The sequence below is a fragment of the Typopeltis vanoorti genome, chromosome 16 (assembly GCF_054136105.1).
Source record: "Typopeltis vanoorti isolate ZY-2024b chromosome 16, IOZ_Tvanoo_1.0, whole genome shotgun sequence".
NCBI classification, from domain to species: domain Eukaryota; kingdom Metazoa; phylum Arthropoda; class Arachnida; order Uropygi; family Thelyphonidae; genus Typopeltis; species Typopeltis vanoorti.
In genome coordinates, this window is record NC_143564.1 from 93,128,135 (window position 1) to 93,143,737 (window position 15,603).

Below are 15,603 nucleotides of genomic sequence, written 5' to 3' on the forward strand. Positions count from 1 at the left end.
GGGAACAAGACAATATACCTCTCTCGCTATTGTATTGAGGCCATACTGTCCTGATTCCAAAATAGTTTAACTGGATTCTTGTGACTAGTGTATCTGTTTTGTTACTGAAAACGCAAATATTTCAGAGGCAAAAACTTTGCCACCACAACCGTATGAAGCCCACCAACTGATCTTCAAACGAAACATTCCTTTTGAAAAGTCTTTGCTTGTGTGACAGATTCAAACCAAGAGGATGCTTATAATCAAACGGCATCCTCAATACCAACTGAGCTACGCCTGAAAACTGCTGCATGAACAATGGAGAGTACGCCAACATTGTCATAGTGATGCATTTAATACTTAGTGTTACACTTTTTCCAATTGTTTTCGGTGAATAATTTTTATCAGACGTCACAATGCACGTAAACAATACTCATAGTCAATAGCTTAGCCTGCAGGAAATTTCTGACGCATCTCTTTTAAAGAGAAAATTTTCAGCATCATACTCATGAAGTTCAACTACACTTCCTAGACTTTCTGAGATTTCACTTTCCCTTTCCTCTTACAAACACTTCAAAGTTCTCCGAAGTAGCTTGGTTGAACTAAAAACAAGATGGGACATAAGTCTGTTTGTTCTTTCATATCATATATTTCGATAATCTCAGAAAGGAAACACAAAAATCAACCGAGCAACTGAACCACGATTGCTTGACAGCACTGAAAACTAAGATGACAACACTTCAGAGAGTAACCCGAAAGGAAGACAAAAATACCTGGCGGCTGCAAGTCGTACTACAATCTCCTCACACTAGTTTCAGCAAGTGTGGAAGCTTCTTGTTAGAATATGCTATAGTTTTCAGAAAAGTGAATAGAAGGAAAGCTAAATTGTCATTTCGATATATTACTTTAACATTTAAGATAGAAATGTAAAAAGTGCTCCAAATTTTTCAACCAAAAAGAAATAAATAATCGTTTGAAAAAAATGGTATTTTGAAAACCGAAGCAATTTATTAAATGATTAAAATGTGTAGCATGCTTTAAGGAAAAAATTTTAGGGAATTTCTAATGAATGATTTTAATATACAGTTTATTCACAAAAGTACTTGGACTCTAGTAAGTGGAAGAAATATTTTAAATGTGGAAATTAATGTTGTTTCTAAATACGGTGAAGCAACTTAAGTTATAAGAGCAATATATTATGTCTAATAAATATATTTGTTTATCTTGGATTTACTTGTTTTGGAGATTAAAAAAAAAAAGATCTTCCTGGTAGATAAGTTCTTCCACATTCATATGAGTCCAGATGACTCACCATCAGCGGAAAATCTCATAAAATTCTTTGCGTTCTATATGGAAATGTCATCTAAACCAAATACATTGTCGATATGGATTGAACTATGGAAGCTTTCTGGAAATCAATAATCTTCTTATTTTATCTGGAAAGTAACCATTGTTCCAGATCAGTTCTGGAACACAGAATGTCTCTATTTGCTGCACTTCCATAATCTTCAGTTTCAGCTGATAAAAAAAGATACTCTATACGATTCATCACAAACTCTGTGAGTGTTGAATTGATTTTGAAATTACGATTTTCGAAACTAGGTACTTTTATATGTGTAGCTTCAAACACTTATGGATACTAAATCTCAGCAACCATAAGTGTTCAGCTTTGTTATTGCCAGATTATATACCACTGAAAAATTCAATGTGTCAATCCACATATTTGCGTTAGTTGCACTATTGCTTTATTAAAGGAGTAATATCGAATCGTAGGAGTTCCCATTGTCGAAAATGGTGACGTAGATCCGTTTGAAATATCTAAAGCATAATTCTGCAAACTTTTTCTTAACGTAAGGGCATATTCAAATCTCAGCAGATGCCTGTACTAACAAATACCGAGTGGAATATTAAATACCGAAGTGGAGAATTTAATCATATTCGTTTCAAAGCAAAATTATTAACATTTATTTAAAGATATTAAAAATATAAAATCACCAGGGAAATACTTGAGCAGATTTGATGATTTATAAAATTCTCACGGGAAAGTATGATTCGTTACGCCACACATTCAAGCGAATGAAAATATTAATAATAATAATAATAATAATAATAATAATAATAATAATAATAATAATAATAATAATAATAATAATAATAATAATGCACGTTCCACATGCACATGGGAAAACGACTTGACTTTGAATTTCTGCAGGACAATAAAACAAAACGGGCTATAGTAATTTAACTTTCCATATTGCTGATCTATAACCAGGAACTATGCACGTATTCTAATTTCTTACACAAAGCTATAAGTAGATAAGTTCAGCCGAGACAGCATCTAATTGAAATTAAGGAAGAAATAGGATAAAGATAAGACCCTTAATTAACCTAACCATGTAGTCGATCTTCGCAAACTCTACGCGTACGTGGTTAATCAACCATGCTTACAAAATGTGATAAGCATGTTTACAATATTCTATACTTAATAGATTAATCCATAAAAAGTTTTCTTACACTTCATTGATTTCTATACAGTATACTTTTGTTTATTCTATAAACAAAAGAGTGCAGTAACCCTTGAAGGTGAAAGATTACTCCATGGAGGCTTAAACATAATAATAATAATCCATTGTAAATAATAGTATAGTTAATTTAAGTATAATTAAACCATTTTACTAAAAACGAAAACAAAACATACTTGTGCAACTTTATGAGAATCCTTTCATTAACCTTGCAGTATGAATAATTTAAATCTAAAAATAGTTTTGGGAAATGCAGGGATAAAGAGTGGAAGGCATTTATATGAAAATTACTTTGAATACTTAAAGATATCACTAAGAAAACCGTTTGGTTGCTTGGAATCATAATGGGCGAAGCCACTACAGCTATGACGTTAATATACTAATAGCTGTTAATCCTGCAGAGGTCGCACTCGAAAAAATACAGCGTAGGTCGCGTGTATCTGAGAGGAGCATTCATTACTATTATGTGGTAAAATGCGATAAAATTTAGAAAAAAACGTTGCAAATATAATACAGGATGGTTTATTTATTTTTAGTTACAATCTAGAAATTATTGAACAAAGAAACAAAGGAAAAAAAAATAAACCAATACTATACTGACATCGGAGTTCGCGGTATCTCTGAGATACAATTTACTATCTAATATCACTTTCACTTTCGGACTCGAGTAAAATTCGCTGAATCTCTTCAGCATATGATGGATTATCCAATCGATATATTTTTCCAGCCATTTTCAACGGTAAATAATAATAATAATAATAATAATAATAATAATAAAAACAACTAAACCAATCTTTACATAACACGTGTTAAACCAAAACTGACTGCATAAACAGTGTGGAATATCACTCGTAATATATGAATGCACAGCTACTCATGACCTCCAAGCTATACACTGAATCAGTGGCGCACTCATGATTTAATCTTGGAGGGGGCCGAGTTACTCAAGATTTAATCTTGGTGGGGGGGGGGGAGACGAGCACTCATGATTTAATCTTGGGGAGGGGGTTGAGTAGACGATTTGAGAATACACACTACGCATTGCATACGACCTATGACTGAGCATCTGCAGTGATCGCCAATACATGATACCCGTGATCTCTAGCCTGGCTGGAGCACTATTTCGTTCGCCTTGCGTTCACAACGGCCGGGATTCCCGAGAGCTATATAGGGTATTCCTACCTCATGTGACCGCTAATTCATAAGTAGTATAGAAATTGAAGACACGACACAACATAAATAAAAAAAAAAATTTAATTTAATTAGGAATAAAGACTTTGGCGCACCCAGGGAAAAAACTCCCTGGGTGCGCCAATGCACTGGATATGTGTAAGAATATTTATATAAACAATTTACATGTATCTGTCAGATCAGCTGCGACCTCCGCAGAGTTATGTGTCCTTTTGACTACGCGTGAAAATAGGATCCAAAGTTTAAGATTACGAGTTCATTTATGAGTATTTTAATAATAGGTTCAACGCTATTTTTGGATTCTGCATGGTCAAAGGTTTTAAGGCATGCTAAAGATCTCAAAGTCACCATGCATGCTGAAAATTTTGATAATCCTGTCTTATATGAAAGCATCTAATCCAATCTAGTGTACTAGGTTGGATTAGACAGGACAGACGCAAACCTTTTTTTCATTTGTTTATAATCAAATTGCTTTACAGAAAATTAGCCAAAAATATCAATGCTGCAGATATGTTACTCAGAATGTTACCGTTGCAGAAATGTTGCCGAAAATTTTAATATTTAAGAAATATTACCGAAAATATCAATGTAACAAATAGTTTGCAGGGTATTATCGATAAGTTTTGTTATCTTTTCCGATTATGTATACGAATTCCTCGTGTTGAAATAAAAGCTGTGATAACATTTTAAATTGCCTGGAAAATGAAAGTTTGTTATTTATAGCAATTAGGTTAAACCCATGCAATAGTCTTTCTCCTTATTTTATTAATAAAAGCAAACATTTCACAACTGAAAGAAAATATTTGAATATTTGGAAAGGTTGAAGATTGAAATTTTTATGAGTAAACAAACTTTTAAGCTGATATGTTTAACCTAATTTTACAATAGCTATTGATTCCAAAGACGAGCCATTTTCTTTAATACAGATAACAAGAGCGAATTCTTACTGAAGAATAAATTTAACAGCCTCCGGATAAAGGTCCCTTGTATCGGGAGGAAAATCCTTGCCACATCTATATGAGACCGATTTCTTCATCTCAAGGAACATAATAGATAGCTGGCTGGAAAATACGTGTAATTAACAGACAATAATATCTTCTTAATAATCTTAGCTGATTAGAGACTAATTCCAAACAAACCACTCCAGCCCAACAGTTTTCTATTCTCTTAGTAGGTAGGTATATAGAAAATCATGGGATTACCGGAAGTTGGATGATAAGAGCATATTCTTATCATCCACTAAAGCCACTGATGTTATCATTTTGTTTTGGTGTTTTAGTTCAGTTATCTCGCAGATTATAAGCGTTGTTATTATCATTCTGATAAGCGCCTCCGTAGCGCAATTGGAAGAACGACGGTACGTTGCGTCCTTCGATTAGAAAAGGCCTAAGTTCTATTCTCGTCATGACGGGAAGAATCTTTATATGGACTTTTTCAATTGAAGGTGAGTTAGCTGATCTCATACGGAGGTAGCAGAGTTTTTTCTCCAGGAAACTCGGGTTTTTCATCCCGCATACAGACAAATCGGCCCTTCACAACACACGCAATTTACAGAGAAAAAATACTAGTGGTGGTGGTTGTGGGCAGTAGATGGCGTTGATGTAGGTGATTGGTAGTAGAGGTTCTGTGTAGTAATGGAGACGGAGAGTTGTACAGTATGTATCCTCCCGCGCTGAGGACTGTCTTCGGACTCCTTGGAGGTGTCACGAATAATAATAATAACACAAAAGATAACAGTGTGCAGTGATTCCTTTTTTTTTTTTTTTTTAATAATTTTATTTTCTCTCATTCTCGACAAGCTATATACACATCCTTTTTGGCACTCAATTATTTGCTTGCTTTGAAATAAGTCTTTAATTTCAGTTTAACTGAGCGACCAATTTATTACGAACACCTGAAGACTTTGAATCAAGGGACTACAGTATGCTATATCAATTAGGCAGACAGGCATCCAAAGGTTCTGTTTTTTGTGTTTGATGGGTGAGTGGCGTGACTTAGGTGACTTTGAGCGTGCTTTGATTGTTGGTACCAGGCGTGCTGGTGCGAATATCTAGCAAGCGTCCACTTTTCTTATCTTTAAAGTTACTACGGGTGCAAAAACTAGACAGCTTCAAGTCAACAACAGTCCTGTGGATGGAAAGAGTTTATTGATGCACGAGATCAGAAAAGAATGGCAAGGATTGTGAAACTTGACAGATGGGACACAGTCAGTCAAGTCACAGCTCAGTGCAACAGTAGTGGTCAGAATATCATGTCGGAGTGCAAGTTCGTCGCACGTCACGGATTGGGTACAGCAGCAGACGACTATCCTGGGTATGAATGCTGCCAGCTAAGAAAACAGGAAGATGCCGCTTTAGTTGGCACGTGATCACCAACACTGGATAGCTGACGACTAGAAAAATGTCGCCTAGTTGTTCTGTATCATATCACGTCCTGAATTTGGCGGCAACATTATGAAGTCATGGACCCTTCCTTCCAAGCAGCAACAACTCATGCTGGTGGCGGAGGTGTACTCGTATGGGGAATGTTTCCTTGGCATATGTTCGGTTCCCTGATACTCTCTGCACATCACCTAAATGCCACAGCCTATTTTAGGATCGTCGCTGATCATATTCACCCATTCATGACTGAAGTTTAAGCCGATTGTCGAATGGATATTTTCAGTATGATAATACGCCGTTCTACAAAGTGTGTAGTTTGTTGAAGATTCGAGAAACATGACGGTGAGTTTCCTTTATTGGGATGGGATGGAATGGAATGAGCAGTTCGCTGCTTCAACGTTCCACCATCCAGTCTACAACAATTGGGTGATGTCATTATGAAAGCGTGGACAAACATCTCAGGGAAAAGTTCTAGACGATTAGTGGAATCAATGTCACAGAGAATACAGCCCGTTCTTATGACAAACGGGGATCTCACTAGTTATTAAATGCTGTTCCTAATAAAGTGACTATTCAGTGTGTGTGTGGGCGGGTGTTAACTTCCAACTTTAAATTATCGGCTTTATACTCGCATCTCAAAAATCTACCGTACAACTCGCACTATTATAAATAATAATATGAGCATTTAGGGTCACGAGATGCGATTATTACACTGGCCAACACAATTTTTGATGACTTTTATATGAGACTTGTTTTTTACTAATTTGGGTGCGCTTATTTCAAATATCAAACCCATTTTTCTCTATCACGTCAAGTTTTTCCTCTATGGCATTTTCTTTTTGCTAATTTGTAAGTTTTTGATAGTTTTAAGGAGGCAGTACTATTTAGAGGATCAAAAAAATCGATTTTTTAATATTATTTTCTGAAAGAATGTACTTTGAAAAATCTGTTCCTAAATTTTTATCAAGAAATTCGAAAAATTCCCGAAGATATAGCCTATTATTCAAAGCGGTGCGCAGATCAGAATCGGAGCGCTCACCGCTCTCGCTTGTTAGTAAACGTCCTTTATAAATTGGCACGGCTATTTCATTGGAATGAGCAACTGGCCGTATTGCTGAGTCGAGATTTGGATACACAATATTTTTCTTATTCTTCTTATTATAACCAGAAGTCTGAACTAAACAAAAATAGCAATCATCTACGTGATTTTTCGGTTCACGTCAAATCATTGGAATGCCAAAAGCTAATTTTTGGCGTTTTCCCTTGCTCCACTGTCGTAAATTTTCTACACATGACTTACACACTTTATTTGGAGCCCATGACTTGTCTTGATCTGCAATTTTTACGTCAAAGTATGCAAAGTACACTTTCTTAACGAAATCAGTGATATTTGTCCTTTGACTGGGAACAGTAAAACTGCCACAAATGTAGCAGAAGGAATCTACACTATTGACACAATTTCGAATAGTAGACATGATGTATTTTCTTCACTGCCGACTAACATGCAATTAACAAGACAAAAAAAAAAAAAAACAGAGACTTTATTGAAACGTTATAAGCGCTCATCATACTTTCACGATTGATTAACAATTGACTGATTTCGATCGTTCTTTGTCCGCTATGACGCATATAGCATTCATTTGTTTTAGGCAGTTGTCATCGTCTACTTTTCATCACCTAAATGTATTAGGTAGGTTATCGGCCTCTCTCGCATTCAATGCGCCAGTACGTGCCGTTGCAGGTTCTTACTCATTTATTCGTTTACTAACAAGCGAGAGCGGTGAGCGCTCCGATTCTGATCTGCGCACCGCTTTGAATAATAGGCTATATCTTCGGGAATTTTTCGAATTTCTTGATAAAAAGTTAGGAACAGATTTTTAAAAGTACATACTTTCAGAAATTAATATTACAAAATCGATTTTTTTTTTGATCCTCTAAATAGTACTGCCTCCTTAAAACTATCAAAAACTTACCAATTAGCAAAAAGAAAATACCATAGAGGAAAAACTTGACGTGATAGAGAAAAATGGGTTTGATATTTGAAATCAGCGCACCCAAATTAGTAAAAAACAAGTGTCAGATCATAATCAGCAGAAAAAAATTTTTTTTTTGTTGGCCAGTGTTATTGCCCACCGTATTCTTTTCTAAAAAGTTTGGATTCATTGAAAGACTGGGTTTTTGGGTTTACTTGCCAGTGAAGGCTTCCAAGACGGAGACAGAATGCCAACTATCTTCAAACTCTCGTCAAAAAGTTAGTTGGAGCTAAAGGAGTTCAGACTACTTACTTTCTGGAGGAAATCAAAGCATTAAAACTTTATTTTTAATTTTTTTATATCACAATATGGTTTGAAATCGTCATAAATTTGTTCTTCTTCTTCTTGTGCCTTATCCCATCTATTTGGGATCGGCCTTTTTTTTTACTGCATTTCGTACTGCATCATGCGTAAAAATTGCAGTTCCTGTGTATATTAATTACCATGGAAACAAATACAGGGAGTAGTGAAAATCCCCATATTATTAACAAATGATGATGAAGACCTCTTCTTTGTAGCGCACAAATCAGTTCATTAAACTGTTAACATTTACTAATAATCCATTTATTTTAAGTTCTCAGAATTTCAAATGTTCCTGTTAAGTACGGCGAGCTTTGTGTTTTAAAAATAAAAATAAGAATGCGCAAAAATATAAATTTGTTCATTTAAAGCAAGCCTTTATGCAATTATACTTGTTAAGGCGTAGTGCACAATTTAATGCCATAATCATTTAGGGAGTTCGCTAAATAATTAAATGGCTTCTAAGTATAAATGTTTAATTTAGCTATTTTAGGCATCCTTAAAGGGTAATTAAATGCACATGTCTGAAATTATCGATCGTAAATTGCATTCATGATGTTCCGTTGAGTTGCTTCAATATATTATAAGTGCTTTGTGGAATCTATTTGTTTCCAACCTAAAAATCTACTGATATCATTTGTGCTTGTTGTTACGGAAAAAGGAAGAGATAAAAAAAGGATGCGGTTTTATTGCTACATCACTTCAAGTAGCAAATTAAATACAGCTCATTTCTTTATTAAACGCTCTAGATTTTATGTGTAGAGATTTTACATCTTTCTTCTCTTCTTAGAAACAAATTACTTGGATCAAAACTTGTTGCCATTCTGAAGTAATATCTTTATTTTTTAATTTTTTTATGTAACTTCACTCAAGAAAGGATGAAGTCTGCAGTACGTTAGTATTGCGAGTAGGTTAAGAAAATTTCCCCTAATAATGAAATTCTTCTACCACCTAAAGATAATCATAAACATCCTTGCCCACGACTGGATTTGAACCCGTAGCCTGATAGTTGTCGAGCGGAAACGCTAATCACTGTACCAATTAGGTCGGCATCAGTTGTCACTGCCTGCCTGAGTTCTGAGTATTAGTTATTCGATACTCAAGATATTATTATTATTATTATTATTACATGACACCTCCAGACAGTCGAAAAACGCATCGAGGGAGGGCATCTACTCTATAACTCTCTGTCTCCACCAACTATAAATAACCGCAACTACACCAACGCCATCTTCCGCCTACTATCACTGGTGTATTTCCACAAATAATCACAAACATCCATGCCCACAGCGGGATTCGAACTCTCAGCCTTTTGGCTGGAGAGCGGATACGCTGACCACTCGGCCAACCAGGCCGGCATGAAAAGAAAAGTTTCATACATAACATACCAAATCTCTGTTAGGATGTGCATGGTATGTATCCTCTAACGAAATCTTACAAACATTTCTGTTTACCAGAATAAGAAATATTACTAAAACATGTTTCTATAAAAAGTATTCCCTTTTTATAGAAAAATGAGAAACGTACTAATTACAGATATCAGTTCTCGTACGTCCTTGCATAAAGGTAAAAACATTTCCGATATATTAGCAAATTATCGGATTTGCCGCTATCGATTCTGAAAAACTCATTTTAAGATACTACAAATCATAAATTAGATCTATTTCATATTTAATCTGCTTCTATTCAACTTGTATATTCATTCAAATACATTTATCAGCCATCGATACAACATGTTAACTATATCTAGTTTCAACTGCATTCTCTTGCAACAGAGAACGCCATGACTAGATAATGAGTTTCAATTAGCAGACAAATGACCACACACAACGATTCTGAAAAACTCATTTTAAGATAATACAAATCATAAATTAGATCTATTTCATATTTAATCTGCTTCTATTCAACTTGTATATTCATTCAAATACATTTATCAGCCATCGATACAACATGTTAACTATATCTAGTTTCAACTGCATTCTCTTGCAACAGAGAACGCCATGACTAGATAATGAGTTTCAATTAGCAGACAAATGACCACACACTAACATCATTGGTTCAGCTAGTAGTTACAGCTGGAGGAAGTTATACGTATAAGACTCAGCACTATTGATTTCGGACCAAACCTTTCAAGGTTGAATCTTTCGATGTCACACAACATCAACCCATTATTGAAGATTCTATGTTTCTTCAATGATAAAAATAAAAGCGCATTAATTTAACTCTCTCATTAGATAAGTAGAGATGAATTTAATGTTGTTTGAAACAACTTCTGCTTCCAGGAACATCTGAACTTGTTTCTAAATTTCTGTTAGAAACAGTTAATCAAAATATGACATACGTATTGTTTTATTAAAACTAATAGAAAATAATTTTTAATTAGGACTCTTTATTTAAGCACCTGACAAAATATAAAGATCATATTTAAAAATAATTTCATTTGAAAAGAATAAAAAAGAATTTCCGTGTGGTTTCCGGGATAAGAATAGCACCAATGTAGCTCATGTATGTCGTACGAGACGACTAAAATGGGTACCCAGGGAGGGTAATGGATGACAATGCTGTAGCCAATAAAGTTCTACCTGAGGCTCGACTATTGCTGTTACCCTCCTGCCATGATCAGAGCTTTATATAGCTCAATAACACCCTATCCTTTCACTGTCCTGTGTGGTTGTCGGGATAAGAATAGCACCAATGTAGCTCATGCATGTCGTACGAGGCGACTAAAATGGGTACCCAGGGAGGGTAATGGATGTCAATGCTGTAGCCAATGAAGGTCTAACTGAGGCTCGACTATTGCTGTTACCCTACTGCCATGATCAGAGCTTTATATAGCTCAATAACACCGTATCCTTTCACTGTCCTATTCAGATAACGGGGAATATGAAAAGCATTCTTGTTTTGTCCATCTAGCCAGTCCTTTTAAGGACTTTAATAAAAAAGAATAAAGTAATATTACTAAAATAAAGTTCTAAAACAAAGGATTATTTAGAAGACAATTTTAAGGATTTTTCTGTTAAACTAATAATCATATCATCACCTTTCAAATGAAGAATTTATTTTAAACGTCTTAGAAATACTCTATCGATTCCTTTTTGCTTTTCACATAATAACAATATCTATGTATGAAAAAATACACTTAACGAATAATCGACTCATGAAAGTTAATCACATTCCATTTTCTAATCACCCATCAACAGCAGGAGTTCATGTAATAGTTACACAATCCTAACAAAAAATCCATCTGAGCCATAAAGATAAAAGATCCCCCATCAGCTCTCATTACTCAACGAAACATGGAGATCGCATTATTCAGATGTCTTACCCACACAGAGCCAAGTGCTCGCAGACATTCACCTGCCTCATTAAATGTTTAACAGCCAAATAGCATAAGCCTAGCAAGAAAGAATAAAAAAAAAAACAAACATTCAGCTAAAACGCAGACGCCATTCAAGCGCGTTAGGCAAAATCCGATTATATTTTCAGTGAAGAGCTCGATTTAGATATGCAGGTTTAGGTGGAAGAAGAAGAAGAAATCCTTTAGCTAAGTAAAGGAGCAATGATATAAATCTCAACTATATTCGACGCTTAGACCATTGATGTAAATTCCAACCGCGTTTTGTCTGTCACGCCCACACATCTTTTCTCTCTTAAGAGCAAAGAGAAGCATTTTGAAAGAGGGGTAAAAAAAAAAAAAAAAAAAAAAAAAAAAAAAGCAGCTGCGCGCCTATTTGTTGTACGGCTTTATTCGGTTTTTCCCCTTGTGATGCAAAACGAAAATATTCTAAATCTCATCATTTTTAATAATCCCATAAATATAGGAAAACCCGCATTTCCGAATAGGTCAATCTGCATAAAAAAAAAAACCAAAGAAAAATACGATGTGAGTAGCATACATTCTAACAATACTATTATAAAACTGCCTTCCGTCGAATGTAATGATTACATTGTGGCAAACAGATGATTGTCAACTGAATTGTAAACTCAAGTCTTGACAGAAGACTGCGTATGCGATTATCCCAAATGTAATTCTTGTGATGCTTTAAATTTGATTATCTTTTAGCATATTTTTTTTATTCAATTCTGTAAGATAGTTTAATGTGAATGGCACAAAGGATGACATATAACGTTTATCAGAAGAAATGTGAACTACGGATTAAATTCAACTAAAAGAGTTCGTAACTGCGAATAGCTTTCTCATGAAATTCTGAATAAAGTACTACCTATTTTATTCAGAATTTCATGAGGAAGCTATTCACAGAAACAAGTGTGCCGCTTTATAAAATCCAATTAAGTTGCATTTAGCATCAGGAATGCTTCCCCTGAAGAACAAAACCTAACTCGAACTATCTAGCGCTATATTACATTGACTACTAAGTCAGTGGAGACAACGCAAACGGCGACCTAGGATGTTGTTTTATTCTGTTTTGCGAAACATAGTTTTTCTAGTTATTATAATACTTAATAACACAGATTTAGAAAAGGAAATAAACGTGTAAAGAGGATGAGCTAGAAATAAAAATTTGAAATCTCGAAAAACAGGTAATGTATTTTCATTCCAGTTTATTATAACTGGTTTTGCAGAAAATGCGTGAGCCATTAAAATTTGCCGGTGTGGTTGGCTGAGTGCTTACGTATTCTCTCTCTCTCTCTCTCTCTCTCTCTCTCTCTCTCTCTCTTCGATTAACAGGCTATGGGCTCGCTGTGGATATGGATGTTTTTGATTGTCTTTTGTTGCCTGGTGTGAGACCACCGTCCCGCTTACTGGAGGTATGAAGTGGCTTGAATACGTTTTGGGGTAAACACTGTAAGATAAGGTGACTATTTTCGAGGATAGTCCCCAAGCAAAAGCAAGACTTATGTCAATGTCTATTTTTATCCCCCGCCCTTTTTTTTTTTTAATTTCACAGTTACGATCTATTATAGCAATAAAAATCGTTCACATACTTAACATGTTTTGATGGGTTTTACTGTTTTTAGTTTTTTTTTTTTTTTTTTTTTTAATAAACGAAGTGAAAATTTCTTTATTCATTCTATAAATATATTAATGCAATCTTACATACAAAAACACTATGTGCGTGCATATGGAGAAATTCTTAATTCTAATATGAATAATCTTACACGTCATTACAACGCTGGGTCAGTTATCCTGTAACGCCATTGATTGCATATTTACTTTTAAGAAATCGCTATTCAGTTAAGCGTTATATCTACATTCTTCGGAAAAATATTCTACTCTTGTTAATTAATGCAACGAGTTAAATTTAATTAAATGTAAAATCTAAATATAAAATAAAAATCACGTAAAAATGTAGTTTAATGTAAAAGTAATTTTTTTAAAATCGGATATGCACAAATTTTCATTTATTTATTTTATTTATTTGTTTTAATTGATTATTTATTTATTTGATGTATCATTAAAAATGGTCTCCACATTTTCAAAATCGCCAAGAAAAAAAAAAAAAAAGTCGCGTCCAAGAAATTTCTTGTAATCGCCTTGAACAATCAAAACCATAAATTGAAATTAGAATATAACAGAATTTAAATTATATAGAAAGGTGGTATTATACTTTAATCCATAATGTAAGTCTTTATTATTATTGTTATGTTTACGTCACATCTTGAAAGTCAGCAAAGAAATATTCGTAAAAATCTTTGGGAATATTACTTAATAAATGTGAACCGTATCTAATTATAGTTCAACAAGGAAAGTGAAAAATGCGAAAATGAGTTTTATTTTGTAATGTCTGTAGGAAACTTTAAAGAAACGTATGCTGAGCACTACATTATGCTAATTACTGCGTTGCCTTGTGCGCCTTTTGACACGTGAAGACTTGGTGAACATTGATAAAGGGTAAACATCTCTCATGACGTCACTGGTAGAGTTTGTTTACTTGGCCGATGTATGTTAGAAACAAAAGAATAACAGAGGGTTGGTAGCAAAAAAGAAAGCTGTGTGGTCAGATCGCTGGTGTTTCATGGCAGCTGCCGTTCACAAATCAAATTCTCGTTCGGGTATTTATAAAATAAACAGTTGTGGTGTAATAATTATTATAAAATATTATAATCTTTTTCTCAGTCGACCACAAGCGTAGTCATAATTAAATTTCAACAGCGATATATGAACTTGCCCATGACTTATCTGTCGACAAGTTACCTTCTTGGGACTTTTCCTACAAATGGAGGAACACGTTTAATAAGCAGGTAGGTGGTGTTTCTTGGTATTTTTTCTGCGATAAATTTTACAGTATGGAACATACGAATTGTGGAAACCCAATAACATTAGTGGGTTTTGCATTGGTGTAGAAGGCACCATAGTTAGAGTAGGCATTGCAAAATTCAGTGCATTTAGTTCCATTTGTTCAGAGGGTTTTTTTAATGCTCTTAACGCACAGATTCTAATCCGCCATCTTTGCTAGGCTGGCGTATCAGAATGATTATTTATAGAAACAATTGCTGACCATAATGGTTAATTGCATAATAAGAGAGAAATTACTTTATGCTCCCGTCTTTTATTTGAAAATCAGCAATAATGTAACAGATGGTAGTAAAAATGTAGCGTGCGAAGAGGTGGAAAAGGAGACAACCTCCTTGCAACCAAACCATGAAGCCCCTCCCCCCGCAAAATATGGACTAATATTAACCTCTGAGCATATCGTATCATCCCAAATCCCAATCAAGATAATTATATTTTTCTGGTTTAAGACAAGGGTTCTATGAAATATTGCTACTACTGTTTTAAACTGTAGACAATTTTGCAACCAAATTGTTGATAGTGAAATATGTATAACGTAGCTGTTTACCTATTCAAAGAACTTTTGTGCCCATGCCCAAAGCATCTCGTAACGAATGTATCAATTGTGGTAAAAAGTGACAAAAACAAACTATAGAGCAAAGTTGAGAAACGTGTGTACAGGACGCATTGGCGAATATGCGCAGTTAATCAGATGAGTCTTGACTCTAGTAAGTGTTTGTATAATAATAATAGTCACGAACTCACACAGCATAGATTTTTTTGTATATGGGATTCCATTATGATATCTCATATACAAAATTTATACTCCAAATTTTACACGCATATTTGTTACTTTTGTACTTTTTCGATAATGTTTGCATTTAATGATAGTATACTAAAAAAATTATATATATAATTTTACATGTTTTTTGTTGCTGTTGTTGAAATCGTGCATTGATCTG

At 34.4% G+C, this 15,603-nt stretch overlaps 1 protein-coding gene and 1 long non-coding RNA gene across 3 annotated transcripts in view; one reads left to right on the plus strand and one right to left on the minus strand.

Annotated features, from left to right (window-relative positions):
- The window catches only part of LOC150098184 (neurotrimin-like), a 368,343-nt gene that overhangs the window by 151,438 nt on the left and 201,302 nt on the right, over positions 1-15,603 (minus strand). The window lies entirely within an intron of this gene.
- Positions 14,329-15,603, plus strand: part of LOC150098185 (uncharacterized) — a 112,393-nt gene continuing 111,118 nt past the window's right edge. For both annotated transcript variants that reach the window (XR_016549604.1, XR_016549605.1), the window contains exon 1: positions 14,329-14,610. This is a non-coding gene — a long non-coding RNA (uncharacterized LOC150098185). The remainder of the gene's footprint in view (positions 14,611-15,603) is intronic.